The sequence below is a fragment of the Notamacropus eugenii genome, chromosome 6 (assembly GCF_028372415.1).
Source record: "Notamacropus eugenii isolate mMacEug1 chromosome 6, mMacEug1.pri_v2, whole genome shotgun sequence".
Taxonomy (NCBI): Eukaryota; Metazoa; Chordata; class Mammalia; order Diprotodontia; family Macropodidae; genus Notamacropus; species Notamacropus eugenii.
Window position 1 is genome coordinate 96,730,483 of NC_092877.1, and position 15,756 is coordinate 96,746,238.

A 15,756-nucleotide genomic window follows, 5' to 3' on the forward strand; every position below is an offset into this window, starting at 1 on the left:
TCAGTTCAAATGAATGAATGAATTAAAAAACATTTATTAAAAACTCTTACTGTGTGCCCAAAACTGTGCTAAGAGATGGAAATACAAATATAAATAAGCAAGACAGTCAAGAAGATTATATTTCAGTAAAGAACTGTAACTCATTGAAAGAATGAAAAATGCTGAGAGACAGAGTTTGGGGGTAATAATAAATCTTTTAATTAGAGTAACCAGCAGTGAATAAATTGATGTTGGTGCTTTCTCTTAGTAGCCAAAGATACTGAAGGAGTCTCTGAAGTGCTGAAAGTATTTTCTGAAAGAGAATTTCCCTGACAAGTAAAAATTAACTTTGATTAATGAGCATTTAATGAAGAAGTGTGCTAGCAATCATCAACTCTTCCTTCCAGATCTCTCTAGATGGTTTTCTCCTTCAAGAACTGGGTCACCATAAACTGTAGTGAAGGAAATCAAGGAGAGAGCTTCTTTCCCTCAAGGTAAGGGCTCTCCCAGACTGGATTTTGATTACGTCCTAAACAGAAATTAGGCTTGGGTGGGGTCCTGCCCAAGATTGATGAGCATCTTCCTTTAGGGCTCAAAGTAATCTCATCAGTCAATCCTGTCCATCAGAGATGGGCTGACCTTAATTTGAGTTGAGACTCTGAACAGAAATTAGAAGATCCTAAGTCAGGGTGAATTATAATTATAACCATAGCCCTTATCAGAAATCAATGATTTGATTTGATTAGTTTGATTACTGTCCTCAGAGCAAGAGTTGGAAGAGGAACCTGAGGTTAGAGGACAAAAAATGGGATGATGCACCTGAGACTAGGGCAAGATAAAGTGAATGCTAACCATCAGAGCCCAGAGTTACAGGGGTGGAACCTTCAGTTAGAGGAGGAGGCTAAAGTGCCAGTGGTGTGGCACGGAGATGGTTGGGAAGTGGCAATTTGGTCAATAAATATAAACTCAAAGAAAAAATTGTTTCTGACAAACTTGTGCCTAAAATACAGAGTATATTACTAATATTTTTTCTTCTATAATAAACTCTTAAGTCCCATCATGATTTCAGACTGACTGGAATGAAAGTCTAATGATTCTCTCAATTTATAATATGCTATAATCTATTTTTCTTATATTAAAGAGGAAAAAGAAACTAACCTCCATAAGAGACTTACTGAAAACTTTGAAAACCCACATGAAAACAATTTCATTTTGTAAAAAACACAACACAGCACTATTTGAAAAATAAAACAGAACACAACAGAATGCTGTCTTACCAGCAGATTGTTTGAAATACTTACCGGTCTTTTGCCTTCAAATACAAAATGTACTATTTCATTAGGAGAGCTCATGAACCTAGAGGATAATAATGTTATCAATTCTAAGGCTTTGTGCCAACGGTGCTACCTCCTCTGAGATAGTCCAGATGGACATTTTGTAGCACTGATTTTTTTTTCTTTAATGTATTACTTTTATAAAGGGAATATAAGTAGGATACAGTTTTCAAAAAGAACACTCAAAATGACTAAACTATTTTGCTGTCATCAGAGAAAAATAATGTGTGTGGGAGCTTTTCTATTACTTCTTAGTAAATTGCCAAGTATTACTTCAACTGATTAGTTGTGTTGCATCGTTATCAAATGCCAAGTGATCAAACCCTATTAATTGCCAAAGTCTGTTAAATCAAAGATATTCCTAAGCAAGCATGATTTCCTATTATTTTTCTTTTGAGATAGGCTATGAAGATAAAGGCATCTGAAAAATCTTTTAATCTAAATGTGGCACTAGTCAGGCAATTAGGAATTGATTACGAAAATTCAGAGTAGCTTTTGTTGTGGTCAAGATCAGAGTGTGATTATGGGCAATTTAGAATGTATCAGTATCAGTAATTAGGAGTCTTCATTTGAGGATGTGCATGAATAGATATATTTTGTTTTCTATGATAGTTGACCTTTGTGCTAAAAAGTGTATCTGAAATAATTTAAAATAGCTGGTATACTAGACAAATACAGTTTGAATAGTTAAATATATCAAGTTCTCTACATAGAAAAGATGTTTAAAATAGAAAAGTAAAACAAAAGTAAAATTGAAAAATTTGACGTTGAGTCTTTTGGCAAATATTTTTATTTCTTTGTGCAGCAGAAAGCATAATATTGAAGGACAAAAAATGAGTTTTACTGTTGTGATAGTCCATTACATCAACTCAATATCATTTATTAAGGCTTTTGTTTTTATGAAGCCTGGGGAAGATACACACATTTTCCACTTTAAAGAGAACAACAGCTCTGTAGACCAATTCAGCATTCAAAAAATGACTGTACAAAGCTCATTTATATACCACCTACTGCTAATATATGAATTATTGAGTGAATCCTGATTTGTCAGATAATAGACCCTGTGCAGAAATATTTCTTAATTTCCTTCCGTTCTTGACAATATTCTTAGCCTATTAGAAGAGGAGGTGACTTTGGAATAGACAATCTCCTCTTTTTTCACTCTTCTCTAATCTATTCACATCTCAAATCTCTTGAGAATTTATATTCTTGGGATTATCTATAGGCATCAGATATGAGGACACCTAGAAATCTGAAACATACAAAATAGAGATACAAATATACTTAAGAAAGAAATTTAATGGGAACTTATTAGCCTTAGAAGAAATTATTCAGTCAATAATGCATATACTACCAAACACTAGAACTATCACAAGAACTTCTTAAATCAATACACAATGCAAAATACAACATATAATATGCAAATCTATAAAATGACTCATATAAAAGGAGAAATGAATGCTTCATCATAATTTTTCTCAGGATTACAATAGATTTTTCCCTGTGGGCCTAGTTAGCCTTTGGCATAAGCCTATGTGGATTTCCAGCTACTGGGTAGGAGAGAAGAAGAAAAAGTAAAGAGAAGGCAATGATTGGGGAAAGAGAGTGGAGAGAGAGAAAGAGAGAGAGAGAAAGACAGACAGACAGACAGAGACAGAGGCAGACAGAGAGAGACTGAGGCGACAGAGAGAGACATAGACAGAGGGAGAAAGAGACAGAGACACAGAGAGATATATTGAGAGATGATTCATTGTAGAGGAGAAATAGAGATACATACAAAGAGGAAAAAAAAAAAGCAGAATCTGCTTTGTTTTCTTGGAGAGAAGAGAAAAGGGAACTGAGCTAAGAGTCTTGAGGCTGCTCAGAAGAGAAAGGAGAGATAAGGTCAGATGTCTAAATTCTGAAAGACTTGTTGAAAGCCCTGCCTACTACTTCAAGTCAAATCAGAGGACATGCTGCTAAGTCCTAAAATTTGCTAGGATGCAAACCTGTTTGTCTTCCAAGGTCAGAACAATATCTCAAACTTCTTGATCCTAATGGGTGAAGCAATATATTTGGTTCTGTAAATAAGGAATCAAGAGAATCTAGCTGCATTCTCAAAAGAAAATACCTCCTTAATCCATCGGCCTCACCAGGCACTATGATTCTGAATTTAGAATGATATACCCTATTCATAAGAGACAGCTGTCTCTTCAATACATGATCTACTGGACACTACCTTTAAGGACTAAATGAAAAAGGAGAATGTTCAAATGCAGAACATTGTCATTGATTCACTTTTACACTTTCTAAAATTCCCTATTCCCTTTTTGTTTTTCCAAATACCCTTTTAGATGCCAAAGACCAATGGCATCACTTGTTCATTTTTTCCCCCTAACAGATCATCCAGGGAAGAAGATTTTAGCTCAATATAAAGAAAGACTTTCTATATAAGGAAAAAAAATGAATGGTATGCTTTTTGAGGAAATGAGTTCTTTGTCACTGGGAGAATTTAAGCAGAGTTAGAATTATATCTAATCACTTACTATGTACAATTTGGTGAAGTGATAATTTTGGCAAAAGAACTGTTATATGAATATCTAATATGAATTACTCCAAAATATATTTTGATATTTGGTATTTAAAATTTGGAATCAACAACTAAGTAGGATTTTTTAATAGGTTTGCTTCTCCAGCAAATTCATCTTTTAATCTTCTTTAGATTTATTCCTTTCTTTGAGTTCTAGTCCCAATTTTCTGGAATTCTTTTATCCTGCCAGAATAGTCTTTTCACTCTGGAAGTTCACCCCACTCCTGTAGCTGCTTACTCTGATTTGTCAGTTCCTCCCAGAGTCTCTATTTCAAGGAAAATGCTTTAGCTGGTCGTATCCACATCTCTCCAGGACCTACTCCTCATTTTCTGGACTTTCTCCACTATGCTTCCATGCAGTTACTTTCTCCCCTTCCCTACTGCTCAGTTTCCTTTTATATTTCATCTTCTCCCAGGTTTATGGAAATTCCTTGAGGGCAGGAACTGCCCTTTTACTTTTTTTTTTGTATTCCCAGCACTAGCACAGTTCCTGACTTATAGTAAGTGCTTAATAAATGTTTGATGCTTTGTTGCTTTGGCTAAACATTGTATTGAAGGGAGGGAGCATGCATAACACTAAAGAATTTCATGAGACATTTGAATCATTCTCACCAAAATGCCAAAATTTTAGAAAGCTCACTCAATATTTTGGTGCGCATCTGTGGAGAGGTTTTATGAATAGTGGGAACAAACCTTTCATTGATTAATCTCTCTTGACACCTGTAGTGGCGACTGTGGCTTCAAAGTTTGCAGGATTGCTGCAGCCAGTGAAACCTCTTTGGATTGCAGGTGGCCAGGAGCCAGCCGATCCATGAACAAAAGGTTTATTATAAAGCTTAAGTGTTTAAGCTCTCCAACTTAAGAAGCACTCATTCTTTGATCCTACTCTCTGCTTGTCTTCCTAGGATTGTTTACTTGGATCTGTGTTTATCTTAAGTCCTTTCCAAAATATTTTGGTGTGTGTCTGTGTGTGTTTTCACCTCCTTAATGGACTCTTTTAGCCCAATAGTGGTTCTTAATCTTTTTTGGGGGAGAGACATTTATAAATTCCTAAGATGAAATACATAAGATAAAAAAGGAAATCAATTATATTGTTAACTGTTAACAACACTTTTTTTTTTTTTTAAGAAAACACCAAAACAAGTTTAGCCAGTTCCAAAGGCTGTTGACTAAATCTTTTCTGGTTTTGACCAATGGCTCTTAGAGTATTGACAAGTCCTGGATCATAATGTCTACAGCTGTGCCCTCCTCCCAGCATAGACTTATGGCCAACCTTTTATGGGTAGGAGGGAGGGCTAAGTAGAACAGGATTCTCCCATGGAGACTTCTCCTTACATCCTTTGGTGCCATTCTCTGGCTTTCACTGTTCTTTTGTTACTATTTTAATTATCTGTGTACACATCTTATCCCTCCTATCAGGTGGTGAGTTCATTAAAGGGGGGAGCTGGGTGGTGCAGTGGGTAGAGTACCAGTGCAGAAGTCAGGAGGACCTAACTTCAAATCTCACCTCAGACACTTGACACTCACTAGCTGTGTGACTTTGGGCAAGTCACTTAACACCAATTGCCTCATCCTGGGTCATCTCCAGTCATCCTGATGAATATCAGGTCACTAGATTCAGTTGGCTCTGGAGGACAAGTGAAGCTGGTGACCTGCACAGCCCTCCCTCACTCAAAACAAAGTCAACTGCAAGTCATGTCATCATTTCTCTGATGGCATGGTCTTCTTTGGCAACGAAGGATGAACACACAAGTTCATTAAGGACAGAGATTGAATCATTTGTCATTTTAATACCACTACTAACCTAGCACTGCGCCTTGCATATAGCACTTGTTTCATATTTTAAAAATTGAATTCATAAAGAAGTTGCCACTCCAAATTACTGACTTTTCTCTCTGCTTTAAAGATGACTCTTTAGAATAGACCTGCTTATTTTACCTAAATGGACTCATAACTTTTTCCTCATTGGACAACTTTTTCCTCTTAGCTACCATTTAGTTTAATCAGTTAGTTTGATCAGTTTAACCTGATCAAAATTTTACAACAGTTTCTGTTCTCTTTATTATGAAAAGCAATATTCCTATCCCTAACAACTTATGAGGTTACCTTAGATGTCCCATTTCTTTCTTTTCCATCAATTCATCTAACTTGTTTTTGAGTGACTTTATTAATTTATATAGAAACACCATGTTTTACCTCTGAGGCCCTGAGAAATGAAGCAGTTTGCCTCTGTTTCCAGTGGTATAGTGGCAATATTTGCTCTAGAAACCAAATGTCCTCATGACCATTTTAGTTCTCTTTCCACTATACCCTAGCTACTTTTTAACATATCTTCAAACACCTGCATGAGGTCTTCACTAACAAAGATACCCTAGGGAGCCAGAGGTGCAGTTAAAGAACTATGCATTAAAAGCCCAAATCCTATTTGAATAGCTATTTACAGATAGCTGATAGTAAAAACCAATTAGAGGGAACAAAGGCTTAATTTCATGCTCTGAGGTATTAGAAATTATTGATATTTTTTTCCAATATACAAAAAACCCTGAAGGAAAACAGTTCAGTGTGAGTTCAGGAGACAATTCTGTCCAGTTTAGTTTAAGTATAGAATGTATCGTAATGTGTAATTATAGGATATATATGATATATACTAGTATGTAATTAGCTGGAAGAGCAAGGTTATATCAGATTGTCTAGGGCCTTGAAAATCAAGCAGAGGAATTTGAAATTTCTTTGAGATGTGATAGGGAATCACTACTGATGAGCTATGTATGCCTCTGTTCAGGAAAAAGAAATAGTCTAAAGGATGAATTAAAAGGAGAAGAGAGGAAAGGCAGACTGAGCTATTAGGAAACTTTTATACAGATGGATGATAAAAAGGACATCTATTAATGGAGTGGCTTCTTCTTGTTGTTGCTTGTCCTTCGTTCTCCAAGAGGAGAACATGACACCATGGATGGTGATGCCATGATTTGCAAGTGAATTGGGTTTGGAGGGCTGTGTATATCACCAGCTACATTTTCTCCTCTAGAACCATCTTAGTCCAGTGGCAAGATATAGATCAGGATGACTGGAGATGGCCCTCAGTGTAATAGCAGTCAGTACACAGAGGAGGGAATGGTACAAGAGGTGTTGTAGAGGTGGAATCAACAGGATTTAATAAGAAGTAGGACTAACACGTCTTGGTGAACTGGTTGAATTTGAAAGATAAAGGAAAGAAAAGAATCAGAGATGACTCCAATGTTTTGATCACTAGGGAATAGCATGAATATAAGTAATAAAATCAGAAGGAGGAATTGGTATAGGAGAAAAGGTGATAAATTTGTTTTTTGGGAGGTTGAGTTTAATGTGCTGGCAGGACATCCCAGTAGAGCTGGGGATCTGGAGCTCAGAAATTATGTCAGAGTTAGAGATACAGATTTAGTATTCATTTGACTAGAAGTAGTTGATGAAGTCATAGGAGCAAAAAAAAAGATTAACAAGGTTGAGTGAAGAGAGAGTGAGGGAGAGAAAGAGAAAGAGGGACAGGGAGAGAGAGAGGGAGAGGGAAAGAGAGAGAGAGACAGAGAGACAAAGAGACAGAGACAGAGAGAGACAGAGAGAGAGAAATTCAAATCTTTGGGAAGACCCAACTCAAAAGATTAGGATGGCTTAAAGGAGACAGAAACAAGTAGTTATGGAGATAGAATGATTTTTTTAATTTTCTAGATACTTTCATCTTCATTACTATCAAAAGAGATGATAGTATCCAGTAAAAAACGATGTCAGTAGTATTGAATGCTGAAGATTTGTCCAGGAAGATGAGGATTTGTAAAAGACTGTTTTATTTAGCAATCAGGAAGTCCTTGGTAACATTTAGTAGAGACATTTCAGTAGATTAGTAGAGCTAGATACAAGATTATAAGGAACTGAGGAAAGAATGAATGGTGAGAAAGTAGAAGTCCAACACAAGCAACTTTTTCAAGAAGCATAGCAGCAAAGTGGAAGAGAGATAGGTATAGTAGATAAGTTAAAAAGGACAAGGGAAGATAGTTTTTTAAAGAAATGATGGTCATGCCTTCTCTCATTCCTGGAACTCTCTTCCAGGATTTGTTGGAGTTACTTTCTTCTTTTAAGTAACCGACTCAAGTACTAGCTTCTCCATGAAGTTTTCCATTACTCTCCTCCCTCAAGTGAAAGTGATTCTCCCCCCATCATTTTAAACCTCATGGTTTATTTATTTAAATGTTTTATATGCTTCCTTTTCAATATGTCTGTTTTTCCCATATTACAATAGAATACTCTCTTATAACAAGAAAAATTAAGTGAAATAAGTAGACACATTGACAATATGGCAGAAGCTGCTTCATTTCATCTCTTTAGGCCACTATATCTCAGCTTAGAGCCATGCTTTATCACTGGTCCTTTGGACTAATTGGTTATTGTGTTGATTTGAATTCTGATTTTCTTTACATTATTGTGTATTCCTTTTCATCATTACGTGTATTTGTATTTTCTTTGCATTTTGTGTATCTTCTTCAGCAACGAAGGATGAACACAACACAATATGTCCTCTTAATTCTCCTTCCTTTGCTTTGTATAAGGTCATACAAGTCTTCCCAAATTTCTTTGAATTATTCATATTCATTCTTTATTATATCACAGTAATATTTCATTACATTCACATGCCACAATTTTTATTCATTGCCTGAAAGTTCCTGCTATTGTCTTGCCAAGGCAATATTTACAGCACTGAGCATGACTATGAATATACTGGCATAGTTTTGAATCGCAAAGTGTAGTCATATAGAAGGCAGAAGAAAAACATTTATTCTCATACCATAAAGCCAAATCCCAACACCAGAAAGCCAAATCCATCATAGTAACCAAGAAGTCAATACACATTAGCCCTGCAGAAGGGACAACACCTTTCCCAAGCCTGCCAGGGCCTTCCCACAAGCAAACACTCTCAAGACTAGTTGTACCTGCCTGTGTCCTCTTTCTCCTCCACCCTACTCTCACTACTCACAACTACTCTCACCAAGTTTGTCCAAGCTCTACTCCACCCTTCCTGTTCTACCCATTCAGCAGATTCTTCCCACTACGTGTAACTTAAGCTTCCATGTGATTTAAGCAGGTCACATGTGCCTATTAATGGTTGGGAAAGATCTTTCAATTAAACAAAAATACATTAACAGTACAGCTATAAATATTTTGGTATCCATTGCTATCTTGTTTTTGATCTTCATTAGGCATAGGCCCATTAATTGTATTCATTTCAATTCATTTTAACAAACATTTATTAAGTTCCTACTATATGAAACACACTATGCTAGATATTGGGCATTTAAATGAGCATTCTCTTACTTGAATTGGGCATTTAAATATTTTTTTCTCAGACCTTCTTTTTTTAAAATTTATTTATTTTTAGTTTTCAACATTCATTTCCACAGGATTTTGAGTTTCAAATTTACTTCCCATATCTCCCCTCCCCCTCCCCCAAGACACTGTGCATTCTGATTACCCCTTTCCCCAATATGCCCTTCCTTCTATCACATCCCTCCCTTCCCTTATCCCTACCCCCTCTATTTTCTTGTAGGGCATGATAGATTTCTATACCCCATTACCTGTATTTCTTATTTCCCAGTTGCATGTAAAAACAATTTTTAGCATTCGTTTTTTAAAACTTTGAGTTCTAACTTCTCTCCCTCCCTCCCCACCCATCCCCATTGAGAAGGCAAGCAGTCCAATATAGTTAATACATGTGTAGTTATGCAAAAGACTTCCATAAAAGTCATGTTAAGAAAGACTAACTGTATTTCCCTCCATCCAATCCTGCCCCCCATTTATTCTATTCTCTCTTTTGACCTTGTCCCTCCCCAAATTGTTTACTTCTAATTACCTACTCCTTCCATTTGCCCTCCCTTCTTATCATTCCCCCCACCCTACTTCTCCCCTTCTCTCCTACTTGCCTGTAGTGTAAGATAGATTTTCATACCAAATTGAATGTGCATGTTATTCCCTCCTTAAGCCAAATATGATGAGAGTAAACTTCACTTTTTCCCTCTTACCTCCTCTCCTCCCTTTTCCCCTCCATTGAAAAAGCTTTTTCTTGCCTCGTTTATGAGAGATAATTTGCCCCATTCAATTTCTCCCTTTCTCTTTGCAATATATTCCTCTTTCACCCCTTAATTTTATTTTTTTAGATATCATTCCTTCATATTCAACTCATCCTGTGCCCTCTGTCTATATGTATATAATCCCTCCAACTACCCAAATGCTGAGAAAAGTCTCAAGAGTTACAAATATTATCTTTCCATGTAGGAATGTAAACAGTTCATAGTAAGTCCCTTATGATTACTATTTCCTGTTTAGCTTTTCATGCTTCTGTTGATTCATGTATTTGAAAGTCTAATTTTCTATTCAGCTCTAGTCTTTTAATGAAGAATGCTTGAAAGTCCTCTATATCATTGAATGATAATTTTTTCCCCTGAAGTATTATACTCAGTTTTGCTGGGTAGGTGATTCTTGGTTTTAATCCTAGCTCCTTTGACTTCTGGAATATCATATTCCAAGTCCTTTGATCCCTTAATGTAGAAGCTGCTAGATCTTGTGTTATCCTGATTGTATTTCCACAATACTCAAATTGTTTCTTTCTAACTGCTTGCAATATTTTCTCCTTGACCTGGGAATTCTGGAATTTGGCTACAATATTCCTAGGAGTTTTTCTTTTTGGATCTCTTTCAGGAGGTGATTCATGGATTCTTTCAATATTTACTTTGCCCTCTGAATATTGGGGTAGTTTTCCTTGATAATTTCATGAAAGATGATGGCTCTTTTTTTGATCATGGCTTTCAGGTAGTCCCATAATTTTTAAATTGTCTCTCCTGGATCTATTTTCCGGGTCAGATATTTATCCAATGATATATTTCACATTGTTTGCTCTTTTTTCATTCCTTTGGTTTGGTTTTATAATTTCTTGATTTTTCATAAAGTCATTAGCTTCCATCTGCTTCATTCTAATCTTTAAGGAATTATTTTCTTCTGTGAGCTTTTGGATCTCCTTTTCCATCTGGCCAATTCTGCTTTTTAAAGCATTCTTCTCCTCATTGACCTTTCGGATCTCTTTAGTCATTTGGGTTAGTCTATTTTTTACAGTGTTATTTTCTTCAGCATTTTTTTTTTTTGGTCTCCTTTAGCAAGGAGTTGACTCATTTTTCATGATTTTCTTGTATCACTCTCATTTCTCTTCCCAATTTTTGCTCTAGTTCTCAATTCCCAGATTGATTTTATTTGATTTTCAAAATCCTTTTTGAGCTCTTCTGTGGCCTGAGACCAATTCATATTTTTCTTGGAGGCTTTGGATGTACGAACTTTGACTTTGTTGTCTTCTGTTTGCATGCTTTGGTCTTCCTTGTCACCAAAGTGAGATTCCACAGTCTTATTCTTTTTCCAGTTTTTGCTCATTTCCCCAGCCATTTACTTGAAATTTTGAGCTCTTTGTCAAGGTAGTTCTCTGTTGGGGTCCCCTAGACCATTTACGGGAACCCCTGACCCCGACCCAAGGCTCTTGTCCGGCAAGAGGCCTTGATCTCGTGAGTAATGAAATGGGGCAGGAGACAAAGGTGGTGAAGACTCCGTTTATTTCATCTAAATCACATGCATATATAGTCTTACCTACGTAAAACATTCCTAAGCCTTACATAGGACCTATCACCTATCACCTTTCACATTGAACCTATCACCTATCACCTTTCCTTATATGGGTGTCTTCTCCACTGGACATCCTGAGCCAGGACAAAGAACCACCACGTTGCAAACAAAGACGAGACCCTTCCTCCTGAAATCCATCTAGTTCCACCCCTACTGACAAGCCCCTAGGTTATCTAGGCAGGCTCTCAGTGTGGTGTCCTGAAATGGATAGGGGTCGGCTCTAACTCGTCCCGTTACAGTTCTCTGCTTCCAGTGGGGATGGGGAGTGTACTGTCAGTTACTTGATTTCCTCCACAATCTGTGGGCCTAGAGCTCCAGAAACAGTGGCTGCAGCTGCCCCCACTGTTGCTGTGGCTGCCTTGAGTTCCTCCACCCTTTCCCCCCTCAGTCGCACTGGGGCAGGGGGCTGGACCACTCTACTCTCCTGCACTGATCCCACAGGCTTTTCCCACTGACCTTCCAATTTATCCTCAGAGTTTTGGGGTCATGAAGTCTGGAAACCACCACAGGTGTGAGAGATTCAGTCTCCTCAAGGCCTGCTCAGGTCCCCTCTGTGCACTTGTGGCTCACACTAGACTGTGCTCTGTTCCCAGCATGGCGTGATAGGTGCTTCCCGGCAAACTTCTAGCCTGTCTTATGCTGGAGATTTGCTTCACTCTGTCATTCTGCAGCACCAGAATTTGTTTGGAGCTAATTTTTTTAGAGGTATTTGGCTGGGCTTGGTGGGAACACTTTAGAAGGTTGGTGCTGTTATTCTGCCATCTTGGCTCTGCCCTCTGGGCCTATACATTTAAAAATGAAAAGTTCCTGTTGATACAAAGGATATGAAAAGTTTAGTTACTTTACTAGGGTACTTATAAAATTTTCCTTTAGAATGGTTTAATCAATTTATGCTTCTAGCAATTGTTTATTAGTACACCTATCTTCTCATAATCTTTTCAGTACTGAATGCTTCTGTCTTTATCAAATTTGCTAGTCTTCCAGGAATAAAGGGAATGATTTATCTCTCTTTAAATCTCTCAAAATTCTTTTTTCTGGTTTATTCTTTTGTACTCTTATACCTTCTCCCCTTATAAAATGGTTATTTGGGCACATAGTGTCCTTCTTGTCTTTCCTCACTTCCTATGCCAGAAACCCTTAGGGTCTTCCCTTCCCAGATTGATTTTATTTTTTTTGACTAGGTAAAGAGGTCTTTCTCTGCTTCTTTTCTTACCTAGCCTAAATCATGGAAAGGGTGTTGCCTCTGTCAAACTTAGGCCTGTTAAAGACCTTAGCTTAAAAAGACCAACATCTCCCACTACATCCAGAGGACATCTCCAGTCATCCTGATCTATATCTTGCCATTCAACCCCAGATAGCTCCTGAGGAGAAAGTGAGGCTGGTGACTTTCCACAGCCCTGCCTCACTAAAATCTAACTCACTTGTATGTCACAGCATCACCTCCTTGATGTCATGGTCTTCTTTGAGAACTAAGGATGTACAACAACAGCCTATGCTCAAGTCAAGACATCATAACCCCACCCCCCACCCACCCTATGTCACTGAAAATGAGAATGAAGGACTAACTATAGCCTGTCCCAGTGCCTTGTATGTTGTATTTCATTATATCAGTGAATCTTTCACCTTATCAAGGAAAGAGTTCTGTCCAATTCCACAGTGCAGTTCCACCTATTTTTTTTTTTTTTTATAGAGGCAAAAAATCACTGACATTCTACTTAGGGAGATGTCCTTCCTTTAGCCAGGACCTGTCTTTTCCCATTTTCTGGGATATGTGTCTGGGAATAAGATACACTAGGGAAAGTGGAGAGAGAGAAGACCATCTCTCAACAAAAGAAGAGGTGAGATTGTGATGCTAACTACTTTATCCAGGTTCTGAGCAATGGAAAGAATTTAGATAATTATCTTTGAATGCACTTTGTTATGAAAAACATTACAGATGTATAAGAAATAATCTTTGGTGTTCAAGTCAAGCAATGCCTTTTCATTAATGTTATTCAGATTTTAAAATGAAATGATTCTGATAAATCTTTTAAAATATCAAACTAACCAATATTGCTATTTTCCTTAAAAATTTTTATTATCATATTCCCATTTTGTATGTCTTTGGGAAAGAAAATTATGTCAGGGTGATTTCCAGTGCTTGCTCTCAGTTTCTGAAGAACTTTAAATGCATGTATCACTTAAGAGAGGAAGAAAGTGTTTTTCTTTTGTTCTCAGTCATTCCAGACTCTTTTATTTGGATGGTGTGGTAAAATCTCTGTCCTTTGTTATTCCTTTGGACAGCTTTGAAATTGCTTTTTTCTCTTTACAAGGGTGAACCATGCTCAAGGCAAAGTTGTATTTTACCTACCCTGCTTCCATTTCCCTGCTGCTTTGACCATTAACTGCTTTTATCACACATTGATGTTTATGTAAAATGTGCTATTACACTTTGAGTAATAACTCATGTCTTTAGCTGTGTTTCCATATTAAATTCCTTATTTTTGAGCCCTTGATAAATACTGTGATATAGGTTTCTGTTATTTATATATGCTAACAATCAGGTGACAAAGTTCTGGTTTTCAGCATAATAGGAAGTGCTCTCCATGAACTCCTGAATAAAAACTTGCCTTTTGATTCATTGAAAACCATTCCCTGGCTGAACAAGTTGTGGTTTATGAATGTAATGGAATACTATTGTGCTGTAAAGAAATGATGAGCAGGCAGATTTCAGAAAAGCCTGCAAAGACTTACATGAACTAATGCTGAGTGAAGTGAGCAGAAGCAGGAGAATGTTGTATACAATAATAGCAACACTGTGTGATGACCAACTCTGAGAGACTTAGCTCTTCTCAGCAATACAATGATCTAAGATAATTCCAAAAGACTCATGATAGAAAATGCTATCCACATGCAGAGAAAGAAATAAGGAGTCTAAGTGTAGATTGAAGCATACCATTATCTCTCTATTTTTTTTTAAATTTCTACTGGCTTTCCCTTTTTGTTCTGATTCTTCTTTCACAATATGACTCATGTGGAAATATGTTTAACATGACTGTACATGTATAACCTGTTGAGGTTCAGGGGTGCTAGGGACCCCGAAATACCGACATGCCAGGTCCTGCTCGAATGAATTTGACACAAGCCTTCTTAAAGCCAAAGAAAAATAGAGTTTATTGGGCTGACTCTTAAGGAGCCTAAGCATTTGTAATGCTTGTATTCACAAGTAGGCCAGATAGAATCTCAGCTAGACAAAGTCTGAGCTGGATTGAATCTGAGCGCCTTCATGGAGGCAAGATGGAACTTAAATACAGAAAAGACTGCAGGAGGGAAGAATCCAGGTGCCACCAACTGGTCTGGGGTCTCAGGGATGTTCTTGATATGGGCGGTATGAGAATGACTAGTACCCCGGGGGTGAATACAGATTGACTCTAGGGAGGATCTTGATGAGAATGGTCAGCAGCCTGGGGAATGGGTTTTTGATAGAATCAAGGGTGGGAAGTGCAACAGAGACCTGGGCACAGTGATAACGAAAAGCCCATGGGCTTCCAGAGACTGCCAGAATAAATGAAAAGATTAAATTTGAGTAAGAAAGGCTGGATCAAATGGAAAGATTCAAGGGGAGTTCAGGGAGGTTCCCCGTCATAACCTATGTCAGATTGCTTGCTGACTTGGGGGAGGGTGGTGAGGGAGGGAGGGAGGGAGAAAAATATCTTATAAAAGTTAATACTGAAAACTAAAAAAAAAAAGAATAAAAAGAAAACTATTCCCTTTTTTGGCAAACATGTTAATTAAAGAGATTAGTATGATTATATCAATTCCTGCAGCATAGTGTAATGGAAGAAGACACCAGGTGGTACAATTTTCAGCTCCAATATTTAACTGTGTGACCATGGGCAAGTCACTTCATGTGGTTTTGAATGTCTTGATCTGTAAAATGTTGGAATTGGACTAGAAAGTAGCCAATAGCTCAAATGTAGCTTTCAGTTCTTACCATTAGATGATGTATGTCTGACAAGGAACTCTCATTGACTAGAAAAATGAGCTATTTGTATTCTGTATATTCAAAATGACGTCCATCCCTTCCATCTCCACAGGACTTTGTGCTTTCTAGTATCTGAGGGTCTTTTTGGGGGTCTGAAGCTGCCATCAGGACTGTGCATCAAATTAACCAGATGGCTAATTTGTTCCTCTTTGCCTTTTACT

The 15,756-nt window shown here is 37.3% G+C and overlaps 1 long non-coding RNA gene across 2 annotated transcripts in view; it reads left to right on the plus strand.

Moving 5' to 3' along the window:
• LOC140511485 (uncharacterized) overlaps window positions 1–15,756 on the plus strand; it is a 63,216-nt gene that overhangs the window by 34,855 nt on the left and 12,605 nt on the right. Inside the window, exon 4 of one of the 2 annotated variants that reach the window (XR_011969566.1) lies at window positions 387–473. The exons of the other annotated variant lie outside the window; for it this stretch is intronic. This is a non-coding gene — a long non-coding RNA (uncharacterized lncRNA). The remainder of the gene's footprint in view (window positions 1–386; window positions 474–15,756) is intronic. 2 annotated transcript variants of the gene reach the window in all.